Genomic DNA, 9,248 nt, shown 5'->3' with positions numbered 1-9,248 from the left:
CGTCACTCCCTCCGCCTCCCTCCGGATCTTATGACCCCTACATGCATTTTATAGCATCATAAGACCTCAACTAGGAAGAATTTCTGACTTCATTAATCACAAATACATTCGAAGAGTTTGGCTGTTTGATTAAAAATAAGCACGTCTGTTTTTCTCATCAAAATAGGTAAAAATATAGGCCTGCACTGTATAGATACAGATAATAGACTAGGTTTGACAATAGCTGAATAATAATTTTATAACTTTATAGTCAATTTGTGCCTGTATTAGTATGAACTTCATCTTTTCTACATCACTACCTGCCCTGCCCACAATGACAACAGGATATACATTTTTGTTCTTGCAGTCTGCTAGAACATTGTAAATATTAAAGCTTCTCTGTAGTGCAAAATAAAATTGGGAACCCCTTTGTTACGGTACCCATAACCTCTAAACTTTATTCGACAAACTCTAAAAGATTGTCAACAAAATTAGAAGAGATGCCAGTCATGTTTACCCCCCACTGTGTGTGCTGGACAGCTTAACTGACTTCATTTTGTTTTGAATAAAAATAAACATAGATACTAAAAATATGTTTACAAAGTGCAAGATTGTTGGATCAAATTTAAAAAGTAGAAAAAACATGCCGTACTTTACAAATCTGTAATTTCCTAAATCATTTCCTGAAAATAAGTATGTGGTAATATAATATAGGAGTGTTAAATTGGTAGTTACGTCCCATTAATTGGTTGAAGATTCAGCATACAGGAAGTCAGCGTTACCGTATAAATAATACATAGATGAAGTTGCAACTTCATAAATCCAATAAAAATAAATAATAAAAATCCTACGTATAGAAATGTGTTTACAGAAGTGAATCTTTTCTGCTTTGCTCTGCTAGGCAGCTCATGCCAAAGATTGTTTTTAATGAAATTCAATTTTGGTGCATTTTTTTTCAACAATGTGTTTATCCTCACTTTCCAACATGCAGTATTCAACGATGCTCCACTCTTCTCTGGTTAAATGTCAGACCAATTGAAGAAGGGAAACCTTACAAAAACTAGCTAACTTTAAAAAATAAATAAATAAATCATCACATAGCTTTTGACATCAACAGCATAGTTACTACAGCTCTACTGCAATCTTTTCAGTACATTTAGAGCAACAGCACTCTGGTCTAGATATTTCAGCAGTCAGATGGGAATCGTATGTTAAGGCTGCACCCTGTGCAGCAAGATCATATCAGATATAGATATGTTTTATTAATGCTGCAGATAGTTTTCATGCCAACAAGGTAATTCTTTCAGATTTTAATGTTTTATTCTTAGAAGGCAGAAACGTATATGAAGCAACACTTAAACCCATAAGACACTAAAGTATGCATTGAAATTTAAGCTGCAGCACTTTATAGCTGTATGTTTGTATTATGGTTAATGGATAGAATTTGAAAGTCTTTCCCATGCTCGTCTAGACTTGTTCTGTGTTTTTCTTAAACTTCTCAACAGCAGGAAATTATAAATAAATAAATAAATCATCCTCCAGTAGTTTTCAGACTTCACAGACCTGCAGAGGACCCCTGGCTGAGAATTAAGTTTGTTTTCTTTAACTGACTCGAGCTGCTTAAGAAGGAGCTGTAAAATACTCTGAAGCTAATCGCCTGGAGTAAACACACAAACGGCTAGTGAAGTTGTCTGCTCCATTAGCGAACATATCTGGCTCCCATATGGTCTGACTGCTGTTGCTCTCATGGAAAACTGGACCTCAAATATTTTATCCAGTCATGCTCTCAGTGCCAGCAAGGCAGAAGGCAAAACGTTGCACATTCGAAAATACTCACATTCTGAGTTTTCATTTTTTTGAAAAACATGACACAGTCGAGTAAACATGTTGGAGGGAAAACATTTCCACATGCAGCTGGAAAAGGGCGTTGGGAAAGTAATTTAAGCACTTCAAAGCAGCAGTGTTTTACATACTTTTTACAAATCTAAAAGTAATTTGACTTGTGATGCCAGATGTTCGTCTTGGTGCATCTTCTCCTGTCACATTCTCATTGTGCACAGTTTTCTTTGCATTTGAAATCTGTCACCGTTGAAGTCAACTAAATGTTCAACCAGCACTCCTTTATGAGTCTTTGTCTCTTTCTTTTTTACCAAACAAAAACAAGTGAGTGCTGTTTTACTAGTTATATTTAAACTCCAGTTTTGACTGGTCCAACCCTTCACACGCCCCCTTCCAACGGTCCCACCCACTTTGCCACAACTCTGGTCCAACTTTCCTTCTTACTACAGACCTTCTTTGATAAATGAAGTCACAGTTTCCCCATCTGGCTGTACATTTTACCTCAAGTATTGTACTCTATGATTCCTGTAGTAATGATCAAAATGACAAGCAACTAAAAGGAGTGAAGGAGTAAAAGCCACAAAGAGGAAAAATACACAATGTCCTTTTTTAAAATCTGTTTTGAGGTTTATTCTTGTGATATTTTTTAATGCTTTGCATCACGTGGGAAGGTTTGAGAGATTGGAAATATTCCCATATTTATTACCTGCGAGTGCATCTCAAGACAGATGCTTATAGGTTGTGTGGAAGGTTAAAATATACTGTGCACTGATAATATAGCTCTACGGGTTCAGTTAACTTTGCCTCTCGCTGCTTTTTTTCCCGGCGCATTCATCACGGACTTCTGCATACAGTGTGTTCAGTTCTGATGTGAGTCAGCCGTTAGAAGATAAGCTCCATGCCTCCACTCCACATCTCCCTTTTTCCCCTCTCTGAAATCCAAATGAGATTGTTAGCCACATACGCAGCTCCGGTCTTGTGCACTGTGAGGTTATCTGCCAGTGATACATTGCTCTGCAGTCTGTGGGAGTTTCTATGGGAGATTGCTTTTGGCTTCACTCAAAAGCAGTTTCTGTGTTCGTCCTGTAAGCAAACAATGGACTATTGTTGCTACGGATATACTTCAGATAGTCAAAGGCAGGAATCAAAATAGACAGAGAATTTCTTTTTGTAACTGGTGAGGGAAAATATTTGAGTCTGGGGCCAGATAAGGACCACTTGTTGCCTTGTGGTTCAGCAAACCTTGTTTCTCCTACTGGGTTCTTACAGTAAAAGACGCCGACGCATGTGGTTTACTCAAATGTGGTTGCATGTTTTGTCTTCATGAAGGAGACCCGTATCCTTTTCCCGAAGATTTTTTCTGTACAGTTCATTACTTGTGGTTCAAACATGGCTTGAACTCTAGAAGTCAACGTTTCCAGAGGCACAAACAATAGACGGGTTTCATAACACCTGTCTGTCAAAGCATCATTAATGTTTCCATCTCTCATCGCGTGTCTTTATCACCGCGCCGCTTTGTGACAAACAAACACTGTTGTTTGTTCAGCTTTCCAGCAGCTTGACACGGCAGCCCTGTGCAAGCTAACCTCTCCGCCTCCTGGTCGAGCTTTTCAGCTGTCAGGGATAAACCTGGCTGAGTTTATTTTGATGAGCATTTTCTCTACAGATGGGCCAGAGTCCTCAACTTGAACCACATGCAGAACGACTTCAGAGAGAGGGAATGCAGCAGAGGCCTGAAAACACACCACAGTGTGTTAAAACCGTTGGAGTCTGAAAACAGTATTTTCTTCATACCATTTCTAGTTTTTGAGTGAACTTTTAAGGTCAATGCAAGACATGGTTACATTACTCCATATTTGAAGATTTTATTTCAAACAACAAATGTTTAGTGCTAAAACAATTTGTCAAGTAAGCCATTAGTTAATGAACAGAAAATTAACTGACAACAATTTTGATGTAAATCAGAGGTGTCAGAGCAGAATTTACTGCAGCCTAAATGGTTTTAACTGCTTTGTTTTTGGACTTCAGTTTGATACTCCTCCATAAAAAGGTGGCAGTTTTTCAACCTGTTGCTCTGAACTGTTGTACTTGGCCAGCAGCACCAGGTAGGGTTTCAGACTAAACCCCCTTCTCCAGAGAAGTCAGTTACTTACTGAGGGCCCCCTGTGTTTGACGTGGAACGTATAAATCCACCCGGTTACGAAAGAGATCCAGCCTTTATGCTGCTCAAAGCTCCTACAGCTCCTTTTGAACTTTGGTTGGATCGCCTAACCGACTCAGGAAGCTGTTTCCTGCTGTCACGCCTTGGCTTCCCTTTCTGGCTGTTTGAAACGTCTTTAGCACTTCCTCTATAAAGGCCTACCTGAGTGTCAGAGAAGAACAAACATATTCGGATAGAAATCTCTATGGTGCCCATCCCAGTGGGGAAAACCATGCCAGAAAAATATCTTAAAATAAATAGCTTTACTGTTGAATTAAACGCACGGTCCATAATGCAAACTGTCCACCATCAAAATTCAAAACACAGGGCTAGATTCTTCTGTCATTCTCAGTCTGATTTAAAGATGGTTTAAGATCAACACTAGGCCATCTGAAGGAGAAGAGCTGCTCCTGCTTCATATTGAAAGAAGCCAGTTGATGTGGTTTGGATCTCACAATGTGAGACCCGATGGCAAGCAAATACATATTCCACCTGACCTGGCAATGCCTCAGGATGGCTGGTTAAGAGTAAGATAGACCGTTTCAAATCCAACAATCACACTGACTTTTACGCAGTGATTGGTCAGGTGAATGGAGGTGGGAAAGTAAGGAAAGGTTTGATGTCTCCCAGCCTGTCTTTCTTCATTCTTCACACAACTATTTCTAACAGCATGAATGCCTTTGAGGAGATTCTGTCCTGAAGTGTTCATCCCCTTTGTCCACGATGTCCGGCTTTTCACTCCACCTTGTTGTGTTGCCATTCCGCTGTAAACATTTTCCCTTTAGATGCATTCAGACGTGTTGTAGGTTATTTAAAGTATTGTAAGACCTTTAGGCTCCATTCATGTGGACTCATCACTGTGTCAAAAACACACTTCATGTTCTGGGAATATAGTATAAATATAGGACAGTAAAATCCTGCCTGCTATTATCATAAACCACTATGCAATGTTTTGCCCCCTGGAAAGCTTTTACACACTTTCTGGCTCAGTTTTTATTATGTTTACCTGTGCAGCTGTGGCTCAGGTGGTTGAGCATGTTGGCCATGAATCAGAGAGTTGATGGCCCAATTCCCAAACCCTAAATTGCTCCTGATGTGTGCATTCATCCATCCATTTTCTGCCGCTTATCCCAGGCCGGGTTGAAGTGGCAGCAGGCTAAGCAAGGTAGTCCAGAAGTACCTCTCCTCAGTAACATTTCCTCGCTCCTCCTTGGGGGAGCCTGAGCCATTCCCGTGCCAAATGATGCATGTGCATCTGGTGGGAAGAAAATGCATCTCACTTAGGTTGCACTAATGATTGTAACTGAATCATTTTTTTCACCTGTACCTTCTAGCAACATGCTCCAGGCCAACAGCCTTCTGTTTTATAACCCAGTGTTGTTTTCATACTGAACACGACTTCAGCAGTTCCTGTTCTTTTTTTTGGTTCTTTTGTTTTTTTGGCTTTAATTTTGGCTCGTTCTACTGACCTTCAAAGATCCAAAATGTCCTGGACATGTATACAAGCTCATAAATTTGAATCTGAAAAACTGGTTAAGTCCCATGTGCTTAGATTTCATTCAGCCGAAATGATGATTTGCCGCAAACAACCCCACAAACTGCGCGTGTCTGTCTCTCTCTCAACAGTCTATTGTAAGCACTCAGTCAGGCAATGTTTCAGTGTGAATTAGATTCTTCATTCCCAGATGTTTTTGTTTGACGAGGAAGTGGGAGAGTTGGTGAGCAGCTGGGACCTGAGACTTATGAAAGGGCCATGTGCTGACCACGAACCTCGGCCAATAAGGAACTCTGTCTTCCAGGCGTCGGTCCTGACTCGCAGCCTCTCTTTAATGAAAACAAGTCTCTGTGAATTACGAGGGTTAAACGGTGAGGACGGAGGACGTGGCTGGTGAGACTAACAGAGATCTGTTTTCCCTGTTTCCCACAGGACCCAGAGATTTATTAATAGTAATCTACTGCACATATCAGATTCTCCCGTGGATTTACTGTCTTGTGGGAGGATAAGGCTCCTTTTCTGAACACAAAACCCAGTGTTTGTCTTCAGAGTGGTTAGGTCGCTGGTTAAAACGTCCTTTTGGCTTTTGTAGTCTTATTTTTTTGACAATCCATTCATGCATTTGTGTTGTTATGCATATTTTCAGAGCTCTTTTGAATGATTAACTGTATAGATCTTTTTGCCAGAACCATTTCAAAACAAATGAAGTTCTACCATTGTAAAATCCTCCTTTAACCATTTAGCATTGAACCCCACCCAGAATAAATATCAGTGTCTCTAACTCCTGTGCTTAAATTTGACTTTGTTGAATAATTATTATGAGGGTCAGCAGTATTACTATATATTAATTGAATACGTCTAACATTCTGAGATAATAATAATATCATTCTGTTCAGTCTGCCCCCTAACACACGCACACATAGAAAAAGAGATTACCTATGAAAACTCTGTGTAAACAGCGGCCCAGACAGATGTTTCTGCTGCTGGCTTCTGGATGAAAGCCACCTGTAAACATAGGGGTGTCCTTCCCTGCTCTCCCCAGATACAGTCTCATACAGTCCCTAAATTATCATTATTTTCAAGTTATTGAGTGATGATCTAGAATCTAGAAATAATGAACGTATAAATCGGTAATGAATAAATAATCACACCTAGTTTATTCGGCTTTTTAAACATGAATTCTCATCAGGTTCTTTATTTCTTGAAAGATAATGAACGTCTTGGTAGTGCCTTTAAAAGCTGTTATTGCATTTCTGTGGATTTATATTTCACAGCTTTGAAAACAGTCCACTTTTTCTTGCAGGGACATTCACAGTTGGATTTTATTGACTTCTGACAATTGTGCTAATGTACTTACATCAGTCTACTGATATCATGACATCAGCCTCTGACTCAGAAGTTAGCAGCTGTGTGCGTGACTGAGCATCTGTATTCGAGTCGCTCTATGAGAAATCACAGGAGCCCCCGTGACGAGAGCTTGTGAGGGTGCTTTTACACTTCTACCTGTAATTATGCGTAAAAACAACACTACATGCCTGTATGATGCAATAATCTGTCTCACCTACAGACTTGTGAGGTGGTGATCCCATGTCTCGCTGCAGGAATACCACATGGGATCATAATGATTCAGACTTTGTCATGAGGGTTATTACCTCAGGGTTGTTTTATTTTCCCAGCAGAAATCACATCCTGAGGGAACACAAGGCGGCTTTTGACCAAGAACGCACTGACAGTACTGTTTTTTTTATACACGGTTGGTGTGCTAATGTTGGTGTTAGCCAGATTTGAACCTGTTGTGAACCTGATAAAACTTATTGTTACATTATGGCTAGAAAGGTCTCTTCATACAACAAAGTTACAAGCCTCAGCCTATACCCAGTCTCTTTTGCAGATAAAAATTAAGTATCGGACAATAGAATTTAGTAACACACTTTCTATAATGCATGTGAAACCCAGAGATCACAGAATACTTTACACTAATGAATAAAAAACATTAAGAGAAAGAAGCAAACAGTAAAAAATTAAAATCAAGTAACAAGAATAAAACACATAGAGCACCGGGAATATAAATATAATTTCAAACAATGATCAACGGTATCACATGCTCCCAGATTAAATACCAAGTCCATACAGTATGCATATAGTATACTGTGTTAAACAAAAAGTGAATGTTAATTACTTGTTTAGAATGTTACTTAAAGAAAGGAAGTAATTTTTTTAAAGATGAATACTTACGTTTTGCTTTCTGTAGATGTTTTTCACAATTACCAACAATTAATGTTTCTCAGATGTGAGCAGCTCAAGATTTCCTTAATGCATTGCATTGTGCAAGAATAGTACCGTATCGCCAGGACACATTTAAAATTTGACCGGATTTAATCTGGTTTAATACTCCATTTTGTCACTTTTCCAGCGTGAATACATTACTCACTGAAGTGTATATATGTATTATGGATGCGAGACACAGCTGATGTCTTAACTTATACCAAAAGGAAAATGAATGAAACCTGAGAAAGGAAATTAAAAGAGAGATCCCCGTTCCACTGACCGCTCGGTGTGCAATAGGAGCCACACGTGTGAAAATTGCAATCAACAAACTTAAACTGTTGTGATTAGCTGAGAACATAGGTGTCATTTTACGCTGGACATGTACTCATCACTTTTTGAAAGCATTTGTTAAAAATGTTTTGAAAAATAGCTTGCAACAAGAAATGTTGAATAACAAGGTTTATTTTCACAATGAGAAAATATGCAATGCATTGTAAATATAGACAAATGTGCATTGTCCTAAAATGTAACTTAAGCTAAAGAAAAAGACAAACTACTGCCCCCCCCCACACACACACACACACTTCTGCATTGAATGTTTCTTTAAAATAGTGTTTAAATATCTTCTCGTCTTGTTCTTATGATATATAGTGCATCGTCACATCTTGTTCTTATGATATATAGTGCATCGTCACGTCTTGTTATGATATATAGTGCATCGTCACGTCTTGTTATGATATATAGTGCATCGTCACGTCTTGTTCTTATGATATATAGTGCATCGTCACGTCTTGTTCTTATGATATATAGTGCATCGTCACGTCTTGTTATGATATATAGTGCATCGTCACATCTTGTTATGATATATAGTGCATCGTCACGTCTTGTTCTTATGATATATAGTGCATCGTCACGTCTTTCTTGTTCTTATGATATATAGTGCATCGTCACGTCTTTCTTGTTCTTATGATATATAGTGCATCGTCAAGTCTTGTTCTTATGATATATAGTGCATCGTCACGTCTTTCTTGTTATGATATATAGTGCATTGTCACGTCTTTGTTGTTCTTATGATATATAGTGCATCGTCACGTCTTTCTTGTTCTTATGATATATAGTGCATCGTCAAGTCTTGTTCTTATGATATATAGTGCATCGTCACGTCTTTCTTGTTATGATATATAGTGCATCGTCACGTCTTTGTTGTTCTTATGATATATAGTGCATCGTCACGTCTTTCTTGTTCTTATGAGATATATAGTGCATCGTCACGTCTTTCTTGTTCTTATGAGATATATAGTGCATCGTCACGTCTTTCTTGTTCTTATGATATATAGTGCATCGTCACGTCTTTCTTGTTCTTATGAGATATATAGTGCATCGTCACGTCTTTCTTGTTCTTATGATATATATAGTGCATCGTCACGTCTTTCTTGTTCTTATGAGATATATAGTGCATCGTCACGT

The sequence above is a fragment of the Micropterus salmoides genome, unplaced genomic scaffold (assembly GCF_014851395.1).
Source record: "Micropterus salmoides isolate LMB-PRFRI ecotype aquatic unplaced genomic scaffold, ASM1485139v1 Ms_hic_scaffold_5, whole genome shotgun sequence".
In the NCBI taxonomy this organism is placed as follows: Eukaryota; Metazoa; Chordata; class Actinopteri; order Centrarchiformes; family Centrarchidae; genus Micropterus; species Micropterus salmoides.
This window is presented reverse-complemented; position numbering follows the sequence as displayed.